General features: G+C 34.3%; 1 long non-coding RNA gene across 1 annotated transcript in view; it reads right to left on the bottom strand.

Moving 5' to 3' along the window:
- Window positions 1-819: 819 nt before the first annotated feature.
- Window positions 820-27323, bottom strand: part of LOC140598475 (uncharacterized) — a 43151-nt gene continuing 16647 nt past the window's right edge. The window contains exons 2-4 of the long non-coding RNA XR_012000900.1: window positions 18488-18568; window positions 6807-6864; window positions 820-1378 (exon numbers count right to left, since the gene is read on the bottom strand). This is a non-coding gene — a long non-coding RNA (uncharacterized lncRNA). The remainder of the gene's footprint in view (window positions 1379-6806; window positions 6865-18487; window positions 18569-27323) is intronic.

Below are 27323 nucleotides of genomic sequence, written 5' to 3'. Positions count from 1 at the left end.
GTGGTTCAGGGTAAAAGAATTGAGTCATTGCATTTCCATGCTGTTTTCCCATTCACTGCACTAAAAGTGGAAAGTTGGAGGCCCTGTAAAGAACCAGGCCTCAGAGCTAAGGAAAGTGCACTCAATTATACTGTAAGTTTACAAAGAGTAAACGAATTTACTTTCCCTTATTTTAGATACACCTCCCTAGTGTCTGTAATCCTTTACTTTTTATTAATACTTTACAAAATTATCAAAAGAGTCTAGATATCTAGTACTGTTTAAAGGCAACTCAAAGCTTGAAGCTATAAAAAGCTTAAAGTCTTAAAAAATTAAAATTTTGATTTATTCTGATTTTTTAACGTACATGGTTGTTTTTGTACAATAATAGAAAAATTAAATTCGTATACAACAGTGGAATATTTTGGAGAAAAATATGATTGCTGAACCATCCTTTTTGCCTGACAACAAAATCTTCCAGTTCCTCACTCAACTACCTAGACTCTACTTCTACCTAGACTCAACTTCACATGGCACTAAAATTAAAATTGCTTTTTCTGGGTATTTCTAAGAACTTACTAAACATGTGGTTCCTAAGCTCATACTGCTTTTTTTTTTTCCCTCTCTTTTTAAAAGACTTTATCTGTTCATTCATGAGAGACACAGAGAGAGAGGCAGAGACACAGGCAGAGAGAGAAGCAGGCTCCTCTCTGCAGGGAGCCCAATGTGGGAGTCCATGCCAGGACCAGGGTCACTCCCTGAACTAAAGGCAGACGCTCAACCACCGAGCCACCGAGGTGTCCCCTAAGCTCAAACTGCTTGATGCCTTTACCCCAAACAAGTATCTCCCACAACCTGATTACCACCTGTCAAGCATGTTTTATAAATGAAAGAGCCACAAAAAGATGGTTCTCTGCTGGACTCTAGAACCATAGTACACACACTTGTTTGCAAGTCGAAGGGTATTTCTTCACAGGATGTCGAGAGAATGGTATCCATGTACTCGCTAACTCTTGCTGGTGAGTGACAGCCTAATTCCTTCATATGATACTTGTCGATGGTATTCATAGGCAACACGCAGTGACTGCTCCTATGAGGCGGAGTCTATGCCATTGTATGGATGGCTGAAGGAATTGAATGGGCCCCCATGATAATTTGTTCAGAAAAGCCAGGGATGAGATGGGCACATTGTCAGTGGGTGATTAATGCTTATTGAGAGGACAGGTTAGTGAAAGTTAACAGCTCTTGTGGTTAGGTGGCTGGATTATATAGACTACAGGTTACCATTAGCAGATACCGAGTTCACAGAACCAAGGGCCAAAAAGCTCAAAGTCAGGTGGTCATTTTTCAGCTAGGTGACTGTAGAGTTCATGATCACTGACGCCTGGAAATCTGAAAACTGGAGAGGAACAGAATGAGGATTGTTAATAATTCATCTAGTTAATCAAATGGGAGGAGGGAGGGGACAAACCACTATTTGCTATCTTTCTTTATATTTCTTTTAGCCATTCCAGTGAGCCATTTCATTGTGGTTTTGATTTGCATTTTCTTTAAGATCAATGATGTTGAAAATCTTTTTATGTACTTCTTGGTTTTTTGTCTATTTTCTTTGGGAAATGTCTATTCAAGTTTTTTGTACATTTTTAATTTGGGTTGTCATTTTGTTGATAAGATATAATACTTTATAACTTCTTTATGTTATATTTTTACCAGATACATAGTTTATAAGTATTTTACCATTCTCTGGGTTCTTTACTGTTTCTTCATAATAATCTTTGATGCACAAAAATTGGAATTTTTTTTTGCCATCCACTTTATCTATGTTTTCTTTCTTTTTTTTTTTATTTTTGTAACTTGGTGTCAAATTTACCCTTATGTATTCTTATAAGAGTTTTATAGTTTCAAAACTTATATTTAGGCTTTTAATCAGTTTTGAGTTAATAATTATATATGGATTTATTTATTTTTTTTTAATTTTTTTTTTTATTTATTAGTCACACACACACACACAGAGAGAGAGAGAGAGAGAGAGAGAGGCAGAGACACAGGCAGAGGGAGAAGCAGGCTCCATGCACTGGGAGCCCGATGTGGGATTCGATCCCGGGTCTCCAGGATCGCGCCCTGGGCCAAAGGCAGGCGCTAAACCGCTGCGCCACCCAGGGATCCCTATATATGGATTTAGATAGAGGTCCAATTTCATTATTTTGAATGTAGTTACCAAGTTTTGGCACTATTTCTTTAAGAGACTATTTTTCCCATTGGTAGCCTTGGAAAAATTCAGTTGACCATGCCTGTTTTTCTTATCTCTGCATTCTGGAATTGAGGCTTAAGATTGCAATATCAACTTCTTCCTGAATTTCCAGCCTGCCAGGATGCCCCTGCACATGTGCTAGTGCCCCCCATCCATCCCATCCAGAGAAAAATGTCCAAAAGATCTCAATATTTAGGCAGATATCATATGTTTATATCTATATCCATATCAGTATCATCTCTTGTATCCTTTTTTTTCTTTTTGATAACCTTGAGTAAAGTATCCTGTATTTATTGAATCACCTCTCTCTTGATTCTTTTTTTCTTTCTTTTTCAGATTTTATGTATTTATTTGATAGAGAGCAAGAGAGCACAAGCAAGGGGAGCAGCAGTCAGAGGGAGAGGGAGAAGCAGGCTCCTTGCTGAGCCAGGGAGTCCAGTGCAGGACACCATCCCAGGACTGTGGGATCATGACCTGAGCCGAAGACAGGCACTTAGCCAAATCCCCTCTCCCTCTTGCACCCCTCTTGCTACTTTCAAGATGCACTCTTTGTCTTTGGCTGTTAAAGTTTCAAACCATCATTTCTTCAAATGTCCTGCACCCGCCTCACCTTTGAAACTTATTTATTCGTGAGAGACACAGAGAGAAAGGCAGAAACACAGGCAGAGGGTGAAGCAGGCTCCATGCAGGGAGCCCGATGTGGGATTCGATCCCTGGACCCCAGGATCACACCCTGGGCTGAAGGCAGGTGCTAAACTGCTGAGCCACCCAGGGATCCCCTATTTTTCTTCATTCTTTTTCTCTTTTTTGTTTCTTTGTGTGCTTTGTAATTTTTTGTTTTTGTTAATAACTGAACATACTGAAAATTCTATCTGGTAATGTTGGAAATCAGATTTTCTCAGTCCCTAGTGTTGTTTTGTTGAGAGCTACAGTCATCCAACTTTCCTTGATTTAGTGACCTTTCCAAACTATTTTTGCAATAACTATGTTCCTTGTTCTTTGTGGTCACTCAAATATCTGTTTCATTAACTTGGCAGTCACTTAATGACCTCACAGAGATCTCCTTAAATGTCTGAATTCAATAAGAAAAACTAAACAAAAAAGTGCCTTTTTAAAATTATTTTGATAGATGCCTTCCAACAAGTTACTTCAGCCCAGTGTGGTTGAAACAATGTCCAGCCTGCATGCCAGTGAACCTTCAGGCTGGTCAAAACACACAACCCATATTTTTGGAGGACAAGGTCTTTAGGTTCACCATGGCAGTAGCCAACCACAGGAAGAATGCAAATTACCTTCTCCAGGACTGTCTGCCATAGGCTGGGAATCAGGAAGTGGTAGGTGATATGTGAAACACCAAAATTTGAAATATACCAGTTTCTTTTTTCATTAAGCTCTCCCCTGGACACTGCAAGTATTCAGCCAGACAACAGAGTTCTGAAATGGTTTATACTGACAGTTCTTGCTACCTCAATAGTTATTTCAGTGGAGAAACTGATTCTTAGAACTTCTTACTCTGCCCACTTCTAGGACATCATCCCATTGTTTGTAATTTATATCTGTTAGACATAACAGATGATTGTTACATATACAATATATATAATTATAATATGAAGCATTAGTGTCTGTAATTATTATATGGCTGTTTCATGATAGAATTTTTGTGGGTTTTAATTTGTATCTGTTGTACTATTTTTGTTTTTGCCAGATTCCACATACATACTTCCTCACTGCATGATCTCCATTTCTAGTTTGTAATTCTCATCTCTTAACACTTTTTCTTCATATATAATCTGTTAGAATTATGTATTTTCTTGCTTTATAGGGTATGTGGCTTTATTTTCTGCTTTTCCTTCATTTCTTCATTCATAGTACATTTTAGCCTGGGGGATGGGCAGAAACATCAGTTCTCTTCTATCTTAATTGAAATCCCAAATAAGTCTTCAGTACTGGGTTTTTTTAAAAAAAATTACCCTTGGCATGTTTTAATAAAACAAACATTATTTTGGGGAACTAAAAATGCAATAAATTTAATATAATACTTTTGTGCTTGAAAATATATAGAAATCATTATCTATTCATTGTAATAGTAATTTACCCAGTAGATAATGCTTTTCCTACATGCATATAACACAGATAAGCATACAGAAGTTACAGTAATTTACTTTAGGTATGAACTTTAAGGAATAAATTATAGTGTCAGAGTTTCATTATGAGGATATAGCTGTATAAATTATCTTGTATTTTCATTACTCATATATAATTTATTTTTTCTAAATAAGACAAGGATCCACTGAAATCCTCAGACTTAATGGAAACACAACTTTACGGTAGCTACCACAAGGCTTTTCTGTGGGCACTCCTAATTTAACTGCTAAATTTATGTTAATATTAATTCATGTTTCTTTGAAGGTAAGAGAAAATACCTTCTTCAATACCTTTTCTACTCAACCAGTCCAACATGGAAATTGAACAAATTTGTTATAGATCCATTACCTTGAGATTAGCATTTCTTGAATTTATATGCTACCACAAATAGATTTTTTAAAAGACTTATGTTACTAAAGTTATGATTCTGTATCTTAATCATTCTTCTTTTCCAGTTCTAAATCATCATGGCTTATACAGATACTTGGTCCTTAGAACAGCAACGCGTAGTCTGAAACAAATTTACAATGTTTTGGGTAGATGTATCTATATAGTCAAAGGATTTTGTAAAAATAAAAAGAAACATTACTTCCTTTAGGAATTCAGACAAAACCTGTAAAATTGAGCATAATATAATGTTAAAATGCTTTGATTACATGGGGAGATTTATAAGTTCCTGCTTCCATTATTACCATAATTCCTTGATTTTAGATAAAGCAATGGTAAATTATAATGTGCTATTCTCAGCATCTTTGGAAAAATAAATGTTGAGACTAAAACTCAAATTTTAAAATAACTTTTATTAATAATACCAAAATATGTAAAGAACTTACACAACTCAGTTGTACTAAAATTCCCAAATAATGCAATTTAAAAAATGGCTAAAGGACCTGAATAGACATTTTTCTGAAGAAGATATTTAAATGGTTAATAAGTACAGGAAAAAGTGCTCAACATCTTTAATAATTAGGAGAATGCAAATAAAAACCACCATGAGATAGCACCTCACGCCTGTTAGAATGGCTACCATTAAAAAGACGAGATAGCACATGATGGTGAGGATGCTTTGTGCACTCTTGGGAGGAATGTAAATAGGTGCAGCCACTATGGAGAACAGTATGGAGATTCCTCAGAAAATTAAAAAAGAGAAATACCATATGATCCAACAATTTTACCTGTTGCTATTCTGCTTATTCACATAAGTGAAGTAAGACAAATATTGTATGATTTCACTTATATGTGGAATCTAAAATGAAAGCATACTTATGGAAAAAAAGGTTTCAGATTTGTTGTTGCCAGAGGTTGGAGATGGAAGAATTAGGTTAAAGTGGTCCAAAAGTGCGAACTTCCAGTTGTATAATACTCAGATATATAATGTACAACATGATGACTGTAGCTAACAGTGCTGTATGGTATATTTGAAAGTGGTAAAAGCGTAGATCCTAAATGTTCCCATCACAAAGGAAAAAAAAATGCAACTCTATGAGGTGATGGATGTTAACTAAACTTACTGTAATTATTTTGCAGTATATATGCATGTCAAGTCATTATGCTGTACACATTAAACTTATACAGTTATATGTCAATTATATCTTAATAAAGTGGAATAAAAGAACATTCGAGAAAGGAAGAATTACCTTTCTTTAAAGACAATATAGGTATTATACCAACTTGGTATAATAAAGGTAAACTTGCTGGTAAATATAGCTTCACTTTTGTATCTATGTATTATATCACTGACTAGTTTTCAAAAGTATCATGGAATGTTGATCAACTAAAATTAATATATTCTTTAATTTTGTCAATCAAAATACTCCTCTCCACTGCCACTGCTCTATTTAAAATCAATCACCAGCTATGAAAACAATCTAAGCTAATTAATTTGACATAAAACTTTCCACTACTTATTCTGGTATCCTTTTTCAGTTTGAGCTCCTACTCCTCCTTATCCACCAATGACTTGAAGAACTAATAATTTTTCATTTTTAAGAATAAGATGGTCCATTACTTCAGTTAGGCAGACTTTTCTAATAATTATTGATATCAGGAGGGGGGGAGAGAGAGAGAGAGAGAGAGAGGAAGAGAGAGAGAGAAATACAACTACTATATATTAACATGATATTTCTCAGGCTACACTGCATATCAGTCTTTTCTTTGTGTGTGTATATGTGTTTGTGTGTTTAAGATTTTTATTTATTTTAAAAAAAAGATTTTTATTTATTCATGAGAGACACACAGAAAGGCTGAGACATTGATGGAAGGAGAAGCAGGCTCCATGCCGGGAGCCCAATAGGAACTCGATCCTGGGACTCTGGGATCACACACTGAGCCGAAGGCAGGCATTTAACTGCTGAGCAACCCAGGTGTCCCTTCTTTGTGTTTAATTTCTATAGTAATGTGTTCATTAAATAGAAAGATAATATTATCTTACTTCATTATCATCTTCATTGCTATTATTGTAAAATCATCTGCATCCTCTAGGTCAGTCCCTGAAAAATAACAAATAAACCATTAAATATTAAGATATGGTCAATGAATTTGTGGAGTTATTTTAAAAACAGCATTAGCACCAGCAAAAACAAAAACATAAGTTGTCAGAATCTAACTGTATTAGTGAACATACACATTTTTGTTCATTCATGTTCTCCTTCCTGTATAAACATATATTCAACAAATGCTTTAAAAATATCAGGAACTATGTTTAACAAAGGAAAAATAATAAGAGATGGTTCTTATTATTAAAGAGGGAGCATATCTAGGCTAGGAGGAGAGACCTCTGTTCTGAGTATATATAATACTCAGATATAATACCACAACTTGTGCTTTCACTGGTTCATATATCATACAACTCTTTGCCAAGAGCTCATGGGGGGAGGAAAATACATTGTAATAAGCTACAAGAGTCAAGTATCTTCCAGAGCTTTGAAAGAGATAATTAAGTAGAAAAATCAACTAAAATTAATTGAGGGATGGGAAAGTGAATGAACACCTGCAACTTCATTTTGGTACCCAAACTAATGTCACTCATTATAATTCATTAGCCATAACTGCTTGTGTGTGTGTGTGTGTTTGTGTGTGTGTATATAATTCCACTTACTGTTTTCCTGACCCAACATATTAAGTCTTTTTTTTTTTTTTTGCCCATTACAAAAATACATTGAGGGATTAAAAAAATGTAACCATGCAGAGACCTTCATAGAGACCTGCTAAAATCCATACTTTCAAATGATGTTTCAAATAATGTCATTAACAAAATTATGTGAAAAAGATCAATTATGAAAGAAATGAGTAAGACACAAAGAGATGGAAAAACATTCCGTGTTCATGGATTGGAAGAATGAATATTGTGAAAATGTCTATGCTACCCAGAACAATTTTCACAAGCAGTGCAGTCCCTATCAAAATAACATGGATGTTCTTCAGAGAGTTGGAACAAATAATTCTAAAATGTGTATGGAACAAGAAAATCCCTGAATAGCCAGAGGAATGTTGAAAACAGAAGCCAAAGCTGGGGCCATCACAATGCCTGACTTCAAGGTGTACTCAGTTGTGATCATCAAGACAGTATGTTATTGCCACAGACACAGACCCATAGATCAATGGGACAGAGTAGAGAACTCAGAAATGGACCATCAACACTATGGTCAACTCATCTCGACAAAGCAGGAAAGAATATCCACTGTAAAGAGGACAGTCTCTTCAATAAGTAGTCTTGGGAAAATTGGATAGCCACGTGCAGAAGAATGAAACTGGACCATTATTTTACACCATACACAAAGGTAAACCCAAAATGGTTGAAAAATCTGAATGTGAGACAAAAATCAATCAAAATCCTAGGGGAGAACATAGGCAACAACCTTTTTGAACTCAGCCACAGAAACTTCTTGCAAGACACATCTATAAAGGCAAGGGAAACAAAAGTAATAATGAACTATTGGGACTTCATCAAGAAAAGCTTCTGTGCAGCCAGGGAAATAGTTAACAAAACTAAAAGGCAACCTGCAGAATAAGAGAAAATATTTGCAAATGACATATTAGATAAAGGGCTAGTATCCAAGATCTATAAAGAACTTATGAAACTCAACAAACAATCCAGTCAAAAAATGGGCAGAAGACATGAACAGACATTTCTCCAAAGAAGACCTACACTTGGCTGACAAGCATATGAAAAAAATGCTCCACATCACCTGCCATCAGGGAAATACAAATCAGAACCACAGTGAGATACCACCTCACACCTGGGAGAATGGCTAAAATTAACAAGACAGGAAACAAATGTTGGCAGGGATGTGGAGAAAGAGGAACCCCCTTCCACTGTTGGTGGGAATGCAAACTGGTGGAGCCATTCTGGAAAATAGTGTGGAGGTTCCTCAAGAAGTTAAAAATAGAGCTATCCTATGACCCAGCAATTGCACTACTGGGTATTTACCCCAATGATGTAGTGAAACAATGGGACATCTGCATCCCAATGTTCATAGCAGCAATGTCCACAGTAGCCAAACTGGAAAGGAGTCACGATGTCCTTTGACAGATGAATGGATAAAGAAGATGTGATCTATCTATCATTCTATCGAGAGAGTATTACTAAGCCATCAAAAGGGATGAATACCTACCATTTACATCAATGTGGATGGAACTGGAGGGTATTATGCTGAGTGAAATAAGTCAGTCAGAGAAAGATAATTATTATATGATTTCATGCATATGTGGAATATAAGAAATAGGGAAGGGGGGAAATTGGTGAAAAATTAGAGAGGAAGACAAACCATGAGAGACTCCTAACTCAGGGGAACAGAGTTGCAGAAGAGGAGGTGGGTAGGGAGGTAGGGTAACTGGGTGACAGGTATTAAGGAGGGCACCCGATGAGATGAGCACTGGGAGTTATAACAAGTGTTGGCAAATTGATTTTAAATTAAACAAAAAAAAAGATCAAAAAGTTTTATTTATAGTTACCTCTTGGGGTATTAAAATAGTGTATGAACATAGTGAATCATTGCTTGCTGCTTTTCTAGTTCATATTAATGTTTCGGAGACATCAAATTACTTTTGTAGTTTGTTAGAGCTTTTCTATTTTAGCAGTGTTTGATAAATAATCCGAACATGTATATTATGATATGATAACTATCTCTAATATCTTAATATAAAATTAAAACATATTTTATCATTATACAGAAATAGATTGCATATTTGTTGTTGAATTATTTTGAAAAACATAAATTTTGTCTCAGCTGTATTCTTTTTCTATTTTGAAGTTGATCTTTAGAATGAAAAACTTTTATAAAATTTTATTTTTTCTACACTTTCAGGTGTAAAATACATATCATATAATGATAAGGTACATTTCAAGTATCTCCTACATGGTATTAATTATACATCTTATGAATTTCTTTGGTCAAGTTAGTGTCAACTTTTCTATGAGTACTAAAAAAAATCCTGTATTTAATTACTTCAAAATGAGTAGAGCTACAATTAATTTGAATGATAATTATTGGACTTAGTTACCTCTGTGTGGCTGGATTCAAAGTTTTGAAGTAATAAATTAATATTTGGAAAAAAATGTGATCAAGATATTATTTAATTTTATTCCCTTTTGTATCTTAACTGGTGAAAAGAGTGTCCTTTTTAGCACAGAGACAAATCTGTGTTTCTTAAAATTGGTGTCATTTAAGTCATAATAATCATCTTGACTGTTACTTTGGGGATTAATTTTCCTTGGAAAACACAAAATACAGTTTAATATAGGAAAATATATTTCAGAAGATAGCACTTTCCCTGTATAACAATAAAAATAGTAATTAGAAGCTGAGAACTTGTAGATGTTCATAAAAATGTATTAAAAATGAGTGTGCATCGCTTAAAAAAACTTGCATTTCTTAAAATGGAAACTGAAGTTGTACTAAGCCATGAGAGAGGACAGTTTTTTTTTTTCCCCTTCCAGAAAACACTATCACATCCTTAAAACCTCTTTCACTTCCATTTTAAAAGATATTTCACTCATCATTTCAACCAGATTGAGAAAACCATTTCATAAAACTTCTTGTAGAAAAAGTTTATTTATTGTTTTGCTTATTTTTTAGAAGATATGTTTGTTGCTATTTTTCTTCCACATAAATGTATAAAGTTCAGCACTCTTCCACTTAGATTTCAATAGCTTTAATGGTTTCTATAATTTTATATTTAAAAATAATTTTATATAATTTTATAATTTTATTAAAAATAGTTTTGCATTTACTAGAATTGCTTGCTTTATTGACTAAATTTTTTAAGTAGTCTCATTAAATTCATGAAGAAGTTCCCTTTTTCTTTTTTTTTTTTTTGAAGTTCCCTTTTTCATTGCTCATATTGGCACTTTGTATTTTTTAAATTTTCTTCATAATTTTTATGGAAGAATTATCAAAATTAATATTTTCAAATAACTATAATCTTCATTTCAGTTTTACTATATTATGCAGTTTATTTGTCCTTTTAAGTTATGTGCTTTTTTTTATTATTTCCTCCATTTTGAATTTTTAAGGGTTTTTTTTTTTTTTTTTAAATGAGAGTTATCTATTTTTTTTTAAATTTTTTAATTTATTTTATGGTAGTCACAGAGAGAGAGAGAGAGGCAGAGACACAGGCAGAGGGAGAAGCAGGCTCCATGCACCGGGAGCCCGATGTGGGATTCGATCCCGGGTCTCCAGGACCGCGCCCTGGGCCAAAGGCAGGCGCCAAACCGCTGCGCCACCCAGGGTCCCGGGTTTTTTTTTTTTTTTTATCTTGAGATGGTATTTAGTCCATTAATTTCTTCAGCGTTTTGATATAAATACATGCACAAATGGCTATGAAGTATCCTCTGAGCAAAGTGTAACTGCACCTGATAAGTGTCTATATGGTGTTTATTCATTGTCCGTTTAATTTTGTTTTAATATTTCTTTTTTTTTTAATTTTTTTTTAACTTTTATTTATTTATGATAGTCACAGAGAGAGAGAGAGGCAGAGACACAGGCAGAGGGAGAAGCAGGCTCCATGCACCGGGAGCCCGATGTGGGATTCGATCCCGGGTCTCCAGGATCGCGCCCTGGGCCAAAGGCAGGCGCCAAACCGCTGCGCCACCCAGGGATCCCCTGTTTTAATATTTCTTATAACTCACAATTACATAGAAGTGTTTGTTCCATGTACACGTATGAGTAGAATGATCAATCATGCGTGCATGTATTAATAAATTTACTAAACGATGCCAAATGATTTTTCACAGTTCTACTGAAACAATGTATGAGAGTTTAAGTTGCCTCATACCCAACATCTGTTGTTTTGGGGCCTTTATATTTTGTTAATTGTAGGGTATGTAATGGTATCTCATATTTTTCATAATTTTCATTAATGAATCATGAATTTTCATTATTTTTTTGAAATTTTTGTTAGTGCAATTGATAATAAAATGGGGCATCTTTTCAAACGTTTGTCATTTGTATAGAGTGTTTAATGAAATGTCTAAAAATCTCTTGCATGTTTTTCAATTTCATTTTATTTTATTTTATTTTATTTTTTTTCAATTTTAATGTCTTTTTTTCTGTTGATTTGTAAAAGTACTTTTATGTTTTCTGGAAAAAAAAGTTCCCCTTTAAATTTCACTCTTATAATTATGGTTTTTGATAACAAAAGTTGTTGATTTTAATGTAACTCAATTATTAATATTTTTTATGTTGAGTGTTAATTTGTGTTTAAAAAGAGTTTTTCAAATAAAAAATAAAAAATAAAAAGAGTTTTTCTTCCCCAGATTAGTTAGTTAGTTAGGTATTCTGAAAGTAGTGCTCCAATATCACAGCATCCCAGTGTTCAATAGCTTCAAACAACAATATTTAATTTATCCTAACAAGTATACAGGGGAATTAGTGTTGGTAGGGTGGCTTTGTTTCTCATCAAACATATGTGGTACAGTTGTGTCTGCTTTAGGCTTCACCCCAAATGGAATGGCTCTCCATGTGCCTCTCCCATCTTTCTCCCAGGACCAGAGGGCTTGCTGGCCCATGTTCTCTAGGCAAGAGCAAAGTGAAGAGGAAACACTCAAAGCCCTCTAAGTCCTGAGCTTGCAAATGGCACCCTGTCATTTCTGGCTTATCTTAAACAAAATAAGCCAAATTGTCACACCAAAAGTTAAAAGGGGACAGTAGGTCAATATACTTCACATCTTTAGGGAAGAAATGCAAAATCATATGCCAAAAGGTTGGGTTAATAATATGTATTTTCAGATTAGTGAAAATATTCTTATATATCATCTAATCTTCACTTTTTAAAATTCTCTTTTAGATATAAATTCTGCCTGTATCTGATTACTTACTGTGAACAGTTATGTGTCATTACATTTTTATATGGTTGTTCCATTTAATAATTACCCTTTATTGAAAAGACTGGCTTTCTTATGCTGCTCTGAAATGACATTTTTATAAATATTGGTGTCCTTTTGGTCTCTTTATGTGTTGGACTATATAAGTGTATCCTTGTGACAAACCCACATTATTTCATTATTATAACTTTAATAAAATTTTGTAGAGTAAATCCTCTATTTTTTTCAAGAATATTTTGGCTCTTTTAGAGGAATATAGTCCATATAAATTTTAGAACCAGGTGTTCAAAATCTATCAAATTATTTTGATGGGGTTATGGTTGGGATTCAGTTGAATCAATAGATGATTTAAAAAAAAACACATATTTATAGTAATAAGACTTAAAATACTTTTAGAACCATCCAACAGAGGTGAATAGCTAAATATCAAATCATAGAAGTAAAAGAAGGATATAACTCTCAAAAATTGATTTTTGTCTTATATTACTTAATGGAACTTAATCTTTAATTGATTATACTATTTCAATACCTGTTCTCAATGATAAAGCTCTTTAGCTCTCCTTCAACCTAAATGTACTTTACTACTTTAGTTGACAAATTTTATAGGAGTCTAACATGTCAAGAACTGTGAAAACTACTATAGATAAAAAGATAGTTCATTTTGTGAGGAGATCCAAGAGCTAGGAGGAAACATACATGTAAACTGCTAAGCACAATAAAATTTGTTAAATTGCAGAGGTTACAAAATGTGCAATGGGAACAGAGAGAACTGAACAATTATATACCTAGGAAACTGGGGAACACTTTATTGAGAAGGTAATATGTAGATGTTCCCTGAGGAATCAGCACAGAATCTTCTCAGCCGTAAAGAACGAGGAAGATAGATTTCAAGGCAGAAAGGTAATTCAATAGCATGGAACATGAACTGGACAAGGAGCAGCAAGGACAGTGTTATCTTCTAATATGCAATTTTAGATTTCTCATCAGAGAAATTAGCATGCCATATACTGAACTATAACATGGTAAAATACTGTTCATATGCTCAGAGAGCCCATATATCTGTGTTCCTATCCTCTTTTTGTGGGCATCTTCCCTTAGGTATCAATATTATCATTAGGGCATTCTTCTGAGCATATCTTACCTAAATGTTATAACTGGTTTAATAAAGAGACTATAAAGTCTCCATGTATCATTCTCATGAGTTTTACTGGTTAAGATAAATGAATAAATTGAGCCCAAACAGTATAATGCCATTAATTTAATTTTATTCCTTTTTTTTTTTAGTTACTCCTTAAATACTTTGTGTATGTTTAATTTTAATTCCAGTATAGTTAAAACACAGTGTTATATTAGTTTCAGGTGTACAATATAGTGATCCAGTAATTCTGTACATTGCTCAGTGCTCATCAATACATAATTTTTTAACGTATACTGTCTCCCGGTGCATTATGCTGAGTCTGTGGATGAAGAAATTTAAAAAAACTGAGTAAGTCCCTATCTTACAAGATTTGTATTTGGGAGCTGGTGGGGAGGTGTGCGTTAAATCAACCTTGAGAAATTATTCAGTCAGAAATGTGTTGAGTACTACAGAGGCGATGCACATGTTGTTTTAGGAAAACATAAGTGAAGCTAAACTTTCTAAATAGGGAATATTTCCCAGAGAAAGATAAAATAAAGACTGATGGAACCTTAAGAGAATATAGTCCCTCCTGCAGCTGCTGTTATTAATATTTAGTTCAAACTAATTGAGTTTTTTTATCTTCCGTACGCTGATCACTATTCAGTTTGGCTGCATTTAGTCATCAATTTTAATGCTTTAGAAAGTAATTGTGGTCATGGTTGTAGATTCACTACCACTCCCTCCTCTTGCCTGCCATCTAGTGGAAGAGATAATCAGTGGAAGAATCACTCGGGGGGAAACAAGAGGCCAAATCACTAAAGGGAAATAGCAAAGAAGCTACTTTTCTGGATCACTGTACTTTATAGAATGAGTAAGACTGTACACATTCCATTATTATAATATGCTTATCTAAGCTTCCACTGCATATTCTACTGTGATTTTAATGCGTTTCCCTACAAATTGCCCTAGTAATTAGCTGACAGTATTCTTCACTGATGTTGCACCATTGGCTGAAAAGTAACTTTCTCCTCATTTTGGCTTTCTTCTCTTGCTAATCCTGAAATACAACATGCATTTATAATTTAACATGACCTCAAATTAGCTTATTCAGGCTTTTCCTAGACTATGAGGATACTATTTAATGGTGTTTAATTTTTTTGTTAAATATAATTTTCAGACTCCTATAAATGAAGATAAATCAGCATATGGATTTCAAGGTTAAGAAATGGATAAAAAAGAAATGGACTCAAATATCATACAAAATATGTGCTTTTTATATAAGAATTATATAAAATATTTATATGATTAATAATTTCTATATCTACAACCAGTGTATCATTGTAGATAAAGTATAGAAGTAAATGTGAATAGGCTTAAGTAACAGGTTTAAAGATACTCAATTGAGGTAAGATTTAAATCTAGGATAGTAGATGTAGCTGTTAACATTTTTTAAAAGATTTTATTTATTCATTAGAGAGAGAGAGAGAGAGGCCAAAACATAGGCAGAGGAAGAAGCAGACTCCCTGCAGGGAGTCCAATGCGGGGACTTGATTCTCAGGACCCTGAAATCACGACCTGAGCCAAAGACAGACATTCAGCCTATGAGCCCCACCCAGACGCCCCAGCTGTTGACATTTAGTTCCATTATTAGTAGCTCATCCCTGAGAATAAGAGAAAAATATTTATGAGTTGGTCTATTATTTTTAGGTCCATCATTGTGTGCATGTGCATGTGTGTGTGTGTGTGTGTGTGTGTGTGGGTGTATACAGAATATGTGTGCCTTCAGATGTTTTTGGGTTGCTTTTTGTAAATAATTCTATAGGGAGTTTTTATAATTGCCTACAAATAATAAGATAAAAACTAAACTCTCAAATAACTTCCCCTCTGAATACATTAGTCTCTTTCATAGGCAAGCTCAGACGATTAGTAAAATAGCAAGTATGAATATTTTGATATTTCCCTTTGGGGAGTTTAAAAGTATCTTTTAATCATCTTTAATCTCCACATATTCACTTTTTATATTGTATTTTCTCAGACTTTGCTTTTAAACTCCAGTGTCTTTAGAAAATTTCGTTATTTCACTTTGCTTTATGTTTGAAGTTATTGCCTTATGTTTGTCATTGCTCTTTTGTTGTTTTTTGAAGAAGGAACTCAGAAAATGTTCTCAATGGCAGTGTGTAATGATCACAAGAAAACTATAATCAAAAACATAAAAGGGTTATCGGTCAAGTAGGTTATACTGGGTTAAGAGATTTTCTAAAATTGGCAATTTTCTTTAACTTATAAAGAAAGTGTTTTCAAAAACGGATGAGGCATTTGCAAGGAAAACATACAGCTAATAAAAAAGGTACAGTGAAAAAAGAAATGAAAAAAGCTTTAGACAGGCAAAGGTTACCAGAAACAAATTTAACTGAATACCAATTACAACAGTAGATTATATCATTATGCTAAATAAGCAAATCTATTATGAAACTAGTATAAAAACCCACATAATTTCAACATTTTAGATAGCTAACATACTCACCAAAATTTGATTACCCCAATAGGGAATAATAAGGACTAATTGTCATCAATACAGAAGAAGCTAGCAAATTATGTAAAAATGCCTGTGAATTGTATAGTATTTGGGGGATAAAGAAAATGGCTGAGCCTCCAGAAAATAAATATACTTTAAAAAATGCCCTCTAACTTGAAAAACTTTGATGTTGAAAAAAATGAACTGAAAGCAGAAATACATGAGTCCTTTTGAAACCTAGAGGCATATGGTAATTTTCTAAAAATAATTTTAGTCATATGATACTTAAAAATAATCCCGCAATTGAATACAAAAACTACTTTGAGGACCTTGATCTTTTCTATTTGGCCTGAGAGCATAGAACTATAGCATATTAGAAGTTGAGAAAGCTTTTGAACATGTAATGTAACTTTTATAGCATGTACTAAATTGATACAAATTCCATGAAAATATATTAATTCAACATATTGTATACTTGTCATGGAAGGCCATGCCTACATATGTGCAACATGATCCAGACCCCATGTGAAACCATGCAAAAGTCTTTTGGAATGTTGTGTCATTGTAAAAAGGACCAAGTTCTCCCATGAAATGAGAAAACATGTGACCTGACTTCAACTGGTCTGACATTTAGCAAGGAAACCACAAAGCATATCCACCATACTTGAGTGGACTTGAGCTTTTAAGGCATTATTATTAGTGGAGTCTAAGCAGGAACACACTCAACTGAAGATGAAGAGGAATGCTATAAAATTCTTGAAGATGTAGATTGGTATAGATTTGTTGCTATACTGATCTCCAGGCTGTTTTCTCAGACATCTTTGCAAATGAGTGTCTAGATCGGGCTTGATACATGTGAAGTGACAGGGTGTGGAGTTTCACAAGAATTACTCTGGTCAATACATTTCATGCCCTTATCTAAGCTGCTTAAAAAGGATTACATACTCCTATTATTTATAATAACTCTGAGATCTATCCAGACATGGAAAATCTCTAAAGATCTTCAGCTTGTAAATGCAACATGTCTGTTACTTTTGCAATTGGTTGGTTTTTTCTTTTTTTTTTTAATTAATTTTTATTAGTGTTCAGTTTACCAACATACAGAAAAACACCCAGTGCTCATCAAGTGTCCGCCTCAGTGCCCGTCACCCATTCCCCTCCAACACCCACCTTCCTCCCCTTCCACCACCCCTAGTTCGTTTCCCCGAGTTAGGAGTCTTTATGTTCTGTCTCCCTTCCTGATATTTCCCAACATTCCTTTTCCCTTCCTTTATATTCCCTTTCAGTATTATTTATATTCCCCAAATGAATGAGAACATACTCTGTTTGTCCTTCTCCGATTGACTTATTTCACTCAGCATAATACCCTCCAGTTCCATCCACGTTGAAGCAAATGGTGGGTATTTGTCGTTTCTAATGGCTGAGGAATATTCCATTGTATACATAAACCACATCTTCTTTATCCATTCATCTTTCGATGGACACCGAGGCTCCTTCCACAGTTTGGCTATTGTGGACATTGCTGCTAGAAACATCGGGATGCAGGTGTCCCGACGTTTCATTGCATCTGAATCTTTGGGGTAAATCCCCAACAGTGCAATTGCTGGGTCGTAGGGCAGGTCTATTTTTAACTCTTTGAGGAACCTCCACACAGTTTTCCAGAGTGGCTGCACCAGTTCACATTCCCACCAACAGTGTAAGAGGGTTCCCTTTTCTCCGCAGACAAAGATCCCACCAAAAAGGAGAATTACAGACCAATATCCCTGATGGACACGGATGCAAAAATTCTCAACAAGATACTAGCCAATAGGATCCAACAACACATTAAGAAAATTATTCACCATGACCAAGTAGGATTTATCCCCGGGATACAAGGCTGGTTCAACACTTGTAAAACTATCAATGTGATTCATCATATCAGCAAGAGAAAAACCAAGAACCATATGATACTCTCATTAGATGCAGAGAAAACATTTGACAAAATCCAGCATCCATTCCTGATCAAAACCCTTCAGAGTGTTGGGATAGAGGGAACTTTCCTCGACATCTTAAAAACCATTTACGAAAAGCCCACAGCAAATATCATTCTCAATGGGGAAGCACTGGGAGCCTTTCCCCTAAGATCAGGAACAAGACAGGGATGTCCACTCTTACCACTGCTGGTTGGTTTTTTCATTCTTCATTCACTGCCAAATCTCTACCATACCCTGAGGATATTTTTCTTTATCATTTATCCTGTGAAAACAAACAACCAACACTTTGTCTTACATATTGTGATCTGTAATTGTTTTTTACTTGTTTGACAGAATATTTGATTTCTAGAACATGTTAATTACATTGGAACTGCATGGATGATAATATCATCATTGACCATCCCATTTTACATTAACTCCCACTCTTTAAGAAATGGAACCTTTAGAAACTAGCACTATGCTAATTCAAATATTTAAAATAAAGCACTAGAAGAATATTTCTAGAAAATATAACTCATGAACATATATTTGATGTTCAACTCAATATGAGCTAAATAATATTTTCAAAAGAATACTAATAAAGGTGAAAAGTGTTTCAGAATGATTTTACAGATCAACTTAATTACTCATTTTCAGGAGAAATTAACAGAATATAATGGAACCCATTACTTATAATTCTTACTATAAATAAAAAAATAATCTTTGTTATTAGGAGAGTTCTACCCTCTTACAGTACCAAATGTTTCTTGAACCACCTGTGGTTTTGCATGAGTTTTAGCATTATTTTATTTAAAATGGTAAAGACTTTACCACCAGAAGCCAAGAGTTGCTAAAGCATAAGACTTTTATGTATTAAAAAACAGATACTTCCATAATTTATACGAAACTAACCTCTCTTCTTGCCCATTTTAAGCCTTAGGTGTTAACGAGGGGTATAAGAATGGATCAAGGAATTGATGCTGTGTTCATTTTCTGTCATATAACCCCATCACATGATACCATCTCAGTGTATCCTAACTCAACCAATGCTGGATTCAGCCTTTAGTATGAAAATATTGTGGGTTACTTAACATTTACACACATGTAGGAGAATGAGAGGGAACGTGGGTGCACAGAGGCTGAAGCAAGTTAAGTAAGTAAAAAAATGTTGGAGATAGGTTAGTTATGGTGTGTGCGTGTACTTGTGAAGCTCTGTGTGTGGGGAGGAGCAAGTTGTACAACTTTCCCAGCCTAACAATCTGTGCAAGAGAAGAGAGTAAATCTCAGACAATGTGAAATTTCTGTGGTAAAGATAAAAGATTATTCAATAGTTTTTTGAGGGACACTTCCCTAGTTTATTTCACTTTTGTAAAAATGTAACAATTGTTTATGATTGACTGATTCAAACTTAGGTTTCCTAATAATGGATCAGATAAAGCATGTGATCTTAGTATAATTAAGCCTTGCAGTCAAGGTGCTTATCTTTCATCCTTCCATTGGCGCCACTAGGCTGATATTTAACAGTTAACATTACACTATTCACCTTGGCTCTCATGCCAGGATGCTTTCCATTTTTCTTCAGTGGTCCACAAATACGATTGGTCTTCCTTCATATATAGTGTTTATAGGTAAACTTTTCTTGTCTATACTCTTTTCTTGGGTTCCTCATGCGGTCAATTCTAAATGTGTTCTGTCTTTCTGTGTCAATGGAAGAAACTTTGTTTATCTTCCTGAGTACTTTTAGGTTATCTGAGGATTTTCCTTTAGCACTTCTCTCTCCACTGCAAAATACCTATATTTTTGCCTATCTTAGGTCCCTCTTATTTGACTCACATTTTTTTCTAGCCTTCATAAATATCTTGTTTGACCAATTAGTCACTTAATACCTTGTTCTTGACCCATCACATTTTAATCTGCGATGAATCAAACTCCTCCTCCATCAAATGTATTTAACAGGCTTTTATCTATGATTATACTGTTAATTAACATTCCTCCTTCTTGGTAATGAACTGCAGTTATGAAACAAATAGTATTGATCCAAGTTAACCACTTACACAATCTATTCAGAATGTGTATTATTGCCTATCACTATATTAAAGTTGTTGTTCTAGATGTTGCATTTATATAGAAGCCACCAAAATGGCACCATCATTCATTCATGCATTCAATAAACATTTGTTGACCATTCTGAGCTTAGAAAACTTACATTCAAATGAGGTGGGTAGAACTTGAACAAATAGAAAGAAATTATCTTTCAGCTGATAATAAGCACTATAGATAAACAAAACCTGGCCAAAAAGTAGAAGAATGGATGGTTCTCTTGTAAATAGACCAGAAGGCCCCTCTCTTGTGGCAATTTTTCAGCCAAAATCTTTGGGAAAGAATGATATCCTAAGGGAAAGTAGAGACGATGTGTCTAAGGCACAAGCAGGCTTGGTCTGTTCAAGGAACTTTCAAAGAATCAAAGTGTTGAGAGAATGTTTGGGATGAGGCCAAGTTACTTGAGCTCAGAGAAAGATGAGAACAAAGGAAGAATTTTGGATTCTATTTTGAGTAAAATAAGTCATTTATAGGTTAAGCACAATATACCTCAATCTGACATAAATTATGAAAGATGCCATCTGGGTGTTGTGTGGAAAATAAGTAAGTGAGGACAAGAGGTAGAACTTATTGTTGTATGAAAAGTCTTAAGCTAGGTGGGTGGCCTTGGAAAATTTGCCATGTCTCCCAGAGTGCTATAATGTACTGGTTCTTCTTTGCATTCCTGTGTCATTACTTACTTGATTATTCTCCTTTCTGTTCTCTAAGTATGAATACCAGAGTTTTTTCTTCATTGGCTAATCACAACATTTTCCTGTTTTCTGGTACTGTTTCCCTGATGATACTTCAAACTTTTGTGGTGTTTACCTCATTTACATTCAAGGACGCCTTTCTTGTGAGATGCATAGTGATTGTAAGTGAAAGATAACCAGTGGTATTTTTATTGGTTGACAGGTAAGGAGTTTCTCTCTCTCATGCTCATGCACATACAGGCACATACACACATGGGTATAATTGCATTTATATGTACACACATATTTATTTGGTTGGATGGTGTGTTGGTTGGAGAAATGAATGGACACCTCCCTTGCAAAGATTCAGTAAGAAAAACCTACTCTCACTGAACTCTGTAGTGTTACTTCAAAGTATGAAAGTAAGTGCAAGGGTTTGAAAGGAATATTGGAAAAGGAAATATTTAAGAACTAGAGGCTGTAGTAGATCAGAGTTGAACCCCGTTCCAGGATAAGAGGAAAAGTTGTCAAGTGTAATAAGATGACAGGAAATATTTCTACCAGTGCCTTATTCAATGTAATTACAAATAAAAGATTATATACAATAGGTGCTTTGTCTGACAAAGTAGACCCTGTACAACTTAAAATTTGTGTGAGGAGGGCAGCCCCGGTGGCTTAGCTGTTGAGTGCCACCTTCCGCCCAGTGTGTGTTCCTGGAGACCTGGGATCAAGTCCCACATCAGGCTCCCTGCATGGAGCCTGTTTCTCCCTCTGTGTCTCTGCATCTCTCTCTCTCTCTCTCTCTCTCTCTGTGTCTCTTATGAATAAATAAATAAAATCTTTAAAAATATATATACAAACCGTCTCCAAAAACAAAAACACACTTTAAAAAAAGACAGCACCAGGGTGGGGTGTCTGGGTGGTGCAGTTGGTTAAAGGTATGACTCTTGGTTTTGCCTCAGGTTGTGATTTCAGAGTTATGAGATGGTTATGAGATCGAGTCATGCATCAGATGCTGTGCTCAATGTGGAGTCTGCTTGAGATTATCTCTCTCCCTTTGCCCCTTCCACTCATACTCATTTTCTCTCTCTCTCTCTCAAATAAATAAATCTTAACATTTTTTTTTCTAAAAAGACAGCACATATAAGAATGCAGTACTTATTGATAAAAAATTCAGATTGACTGTTAAAGATGTCTAAGATGTTTCTGTACAGAAGCAACACATATAGGGATATTTAAAAGGTGAAAACTAAGTAACAGTCAAATATATAGCAGAAAAATACAGAAATAGGGATCATACTCTTCATATTTGACAAAATAGAGTTAAATATAGTATCAGTAAAGGAGACAAAAGTGGATTTTTTATAGTATAGGATATACACAGTGAAGTTCATAGAATATGAATAATTATTTATCTACTAAACCAGCTCCCCAATTGTCATAAATCTGAAACCATAGGAGATGCAAAGGAAAAAAAAAAGTAACATAGTAACAATATACATCTTCATTACACTTCTTCCAATCTGAATATGAAAAGTATGGGAACAAATATATGGGTCAAGTGGACCTACACCACATAATCATAATTGTTAAAGGAGTCTTACATATAACTATGGCACTTGGACTCTGTGAAGGTTAATTTTACACATCAACCTGGCTGGGCCATGGTACGGCCAAACATTTTAGGTGTTTCTGTGAGAGTGTTTCTGAATGAAATTAACATTTATATTGATGGATTTTGAGTAAAACAGATTGTTCTCTAATGTCAGTGGGCTTCATCCAATCACTTGAAGGCATTATAAATAAAATGACTAACCCTCCCCTGAGGAAGAGAAGGTTCTTTAGCAGACAACCTTTGGATTGGAACATCAGCCTTTCTGGGTTTCCAGTTTGCTGGACCACACAACACATTTTGTATGTGCCAGCTTCTGGAACCGTTAGCCAGTTCCTTATAATAAGTCGGCTTCTGTATTTATACACCTCCTGTTTGTTTTGTTTCTCTGAAGAACTCTAATGCTCACCTCCAGTAAAGGAGAATACTCCTTCTTTTTAAGGATCTGCAGAATACTCACAAACAACAAAGGAAACCTGGTATCCTTTAGTCCGCAAATTTAATAGGGCGTAAATCCAAAGCGGTATTGAGAAAAATGGCAGAATTCAAAGATTTCTCTCATCATAACATTTACATGAAGGATAGGATAGGAAGGCGCCATCTTTGCAAAAGTTGTTGGAAACACGTTCTAGAGAAGTAGTAGTTTCCCTTGAATTGATAAAGAAAATCTTAACACTTTCCAGTAACAAAGAAAATTGGGCTTGAACAGTATGTGGAAAGTAGACAATGACCTAGAATGATAATGTAAGGGGATTTAGCAAGGGCCAGGCCACAAAGATCATACTGGAAAAAAATAAATTACTCCAAGATGAATCATTATCGTGGGGATTTTTTTTAATGATTTGATAGGAAGATTCCCTTGATTTTTTTAATTGTAGATAATAATTGTAGAGTTAAAGTAAGAAATGGAGCAGAGAGACCAGTAATTCAGTCATAACATTTGGTGGCTTGGTTCAGTTAGAAACAGTGGATAAGCAGAGAAGTGAAAACATTGAACTTGTTTTGCAGGTAAGATCAAGCAAGTTTACTAACTGAATAGCTGTAGAGTTAAAAGATAAATCAAGAATGATAGAGACAAGTGCTTAGGACCTTGTTTTGCAGTATAAGTGATGAGGTAATTATAATGTGCTATGTGAGCATTTGGAAAGGACAGATAACCAGGACTTGGGAGGCCAGTTAATACGCCCTGCAGAAAGGGGCATTTGAGCTAAACCTAAAAGGCTCATGACTGGGCATCAGTTATTCCAGCCAACAAATAGGATATGTAAACATCCAGTGACTAACAGAGAGAAAATATTGACTACACTGCATTAAATTGAATCAGTTGAAAGGCTGATGAAGTTATCAGTTGCCAAGTTACAAAGAACATATGACACATATTAAGGAGTCTAGACATTATTTAGAAGGTAATAACTCTTAAAAGTTATTAAACTTAGGAGTGACATGATCAGATCTGCTTTTCAAAAGACCACAGCAGGTGCTCTTTAAGTAGAAGATTACAGAAAAACATTACCAGAGAAGAAAAAAAAATAGCTAGCCATCTGTTTCAGGAAAATAAGTATAATAATGGTGGTCCAAACTTGGGTGAAAAATAGAAGTCAGAGAGAACACTCTGGGAGAAATTACATGATTTAGCTGTTAGCACATAGTAAATTCCTTATCAGGTAGATAATTCATATTGAGGCATTTATTTGAATAACAAAAAAAGTCACGGGCTTGCTTTAAAAAATGCCAGCACAATTGCAAACCACAGAAAGTAGAACAAATAAGATGATTATACTGTTGGTAAATCTTTGATTAAATGGCAAGCATATAGATGCTTGGTATACTATCTTTCCATTTTTCTCTGTGCTTTTAAATTTCTATTTAATTAATAGAAATATGGAAAACACTCCCAAAACTATAAATGTATAGGAAAAAAAAGGTGAGGCTATTCATGTCATGTATTGGTAGTAATAGGAGCAGTATGTAGAGGGAATGATTTTTTCTGCCATGTAATGACAGCACAGTTAGGGGGTTTCTCTGCACACCCCATAATAGAATGTGCTAGCTTTCAAAGGGAGCATGGCCTGAAGTCGGCCTGAAGTCAGCCTGGAGACAGGAAAGAAAGTTGCTTGTCCATACAGCTGCCGTGACTCTGCTGCCTGTAGTGTGTGGGTGCTCCTCAGAGGAAGAAATCTAGGAGGAATCGAGAGTGAGCAAACTTTCCAACCACAATTACAACAACTTTCAGTTTGTTAGGTTCAGACTTAATAAAACTTCCTGATAACTGTCTATTCTTGAAGAAATCAAGGACTAGGGGAAAATGTGTGCTTATTAATCGGATGGTTGCTATATATCTAGTAACATCCTACAATTAAGTAAATAGGAACATCCTATATAAACTAAGTTATTGGTTTCTGACACTGTTTAAAGTGATTATTACTTTAGAGATTGCTTACTTATATTATTGGATATAATAAAGAAAAGCATTTCTATGCAGTCTTAATTTCTAAAGAGTTAACATAGTTTCTTTTCACCATAACCAAGCACAGGAGGGAAGATTGGTGGAATATAGCTGGTCAGAATTACAGTGCTTTGGAAATGTTTCTTAAAAAAAAATATGTACACAACTCTATTGTATTTTAAAGTACAATTGGGAAGATTAGAAGACATTTATGAAAACTATGTTTGTATATCTATGCATGAACATTACATACTTCTTCCCTTATGTTTTATAAAGACAGATTTAATCATATTCATAAAATGTAACTGATGAGTAGGAATCCAAATACAGTTTATAGTTCTTTAGAATAAGACCTTAAAATTATAATATGCAATATTTTAATAAAGGTAGCAAAAACACAGCCATTTTTATTCTTTTTCTATATTTTTCTGAAAACAAATTACAAAATTAGAAAAATCTTCCATATTATAAATGATACAGCTATAAAGAATAAAGCTTAATAATAGCTATCAAATAACTGAAATTCGGATGAAATTAGAACAAAGCCAAGTGAAATGGTCCTGAAAAGGAAAAAAAAAAAAAAAAGGCAAGCAAACACCAATGATGCTCTTCGGTTCAAAGATGTGGTTGGGACATGGCAAGGAGGAGGAACTCTTCTAGTTTGACCCATTACCACATCATGGGCAAGATAAACCAAGAAAAATGGCCTGGAAGTGAGATCATGGAAGAAAAGAGATCAGTTTCCATGGCCTCTGTAATTATTTCTGCAACTTGGTTGAAGAATAATGAATGCACTCTACATCACCAAAGAGAGCACTCTGACTACAGTTTGTCATCATGATGATCTCCTACCTGGAGCATATGCTCATCCCAAAAGGAGTTCTTGAAGTGCAGAGAGACATATGGCTCCAATGAAGGAATAGCTGAATGATGAGAGATAATCTATTCTAAAAAATAAACCAAAATTAAACCTGCCAGCTACCTAGTTTCCTACCTCCGAGGCCACTGCCTCAAACACAGATATTTTCCTTGAGTGAGTAGAGGTGTAGACAAATATGTACCCATTCTAATATTGCTATTAAGCAAAAAGTATATTCATGCATAGATATTATAAAGAAAATGGAATAAACTACAAAAATTTTAAAAAGTGCTAGATGAATATATAACAGGAAGAATGTTTTCATGACTGAAAAAAAATTTCAAGCACATAATTACAACTCGTTATGAGGAAAATAAAATAATTTACAAATATCTAAGTAAGATATTTAAGAAAGAATAAATAATAAAAGAAGTTAAAATGCACTGAAAAGATTCAAAAAAGGAATGGAAGATATGCCTATTTTAGTTATTTAACAAAACCACATGTTACAGAAAGAAAGAACAGACTTGGCTAAAAATAAATTCATGGACATAAAATGTTTCAGGATTTGGTGTAAAATGAAAAAGGAACAAAATGGGAAATTATTAGAAAATAACTGTATTCAGATAAATGGGCATTCCACATGAGGAGAACTGGTATTCTTGAAAAATAAAATAGCATTACATAATATATGAAAATAGTTTAAGATGTAATTTTAAAATGCTTTCTTGAAGTAAATGAATATAAGAGGTGCAATTATATTTTCTAAATATGGAAACACTTAAAATGAGTTAGGGAAATATAAGTTAAAAGGTTAAATGTTAAATTAAGGAAAGTAACAAACTTAAAAACTAAGGAGATAGTATTTTTTTTTCACAGAAGAAGCAAATCTCTAAAAAGATAGAATGCATTCTAGAAGACCGTATGTCCCTGTAGCAACATTTAAGTTCAGAAAATAAGGATTTTAATGGCATTTGAAAAAAATAACTCTTCAAGAAATATTGTATATTATGGTGTTCTTTTGTGATTAAGAGGCAAAGAAAATAAATTACTTTAATTCCTTTTATGAAGTGAGGATAACGATGTTATAAAAATCAAAGTGAAACATTTTTTCTGGATTAGAGACACAATCTACTTCAGATTAACTCTCTAAATTATTAAATTATTAATTTTATAAATAAATGAGAAAAATATGAAGTATTTACCCACATCCCTTGGTAAAGTGTATGCTTATTTTATGTAGTTAGTAATAATAATAAGAATTTTGTGATACGGTATTACGGGCTGAATTTTGTACCCATAAAAATTCATACATTGAACTCATAACCCCCATTAATTTCAGAACAGAGG

Source organism: Vulpes vulpes, chromosome 4 (assembly GCF_048418805.1).
Source record: "Vulpes vulpes isolate BD-2025 chromosome 4, VulVul3, whole genome shotgun sequence".
NCBI lineage: Eukaryota > Metazoa > Chordata > Mammalia > Carnivora > Canidae > Vulpes > Vulpes vulpes.
Note: the sequence above shows the minus strand (reverse complement) of the source record. Positions and strands in the feature narration are given on the sequence as shown.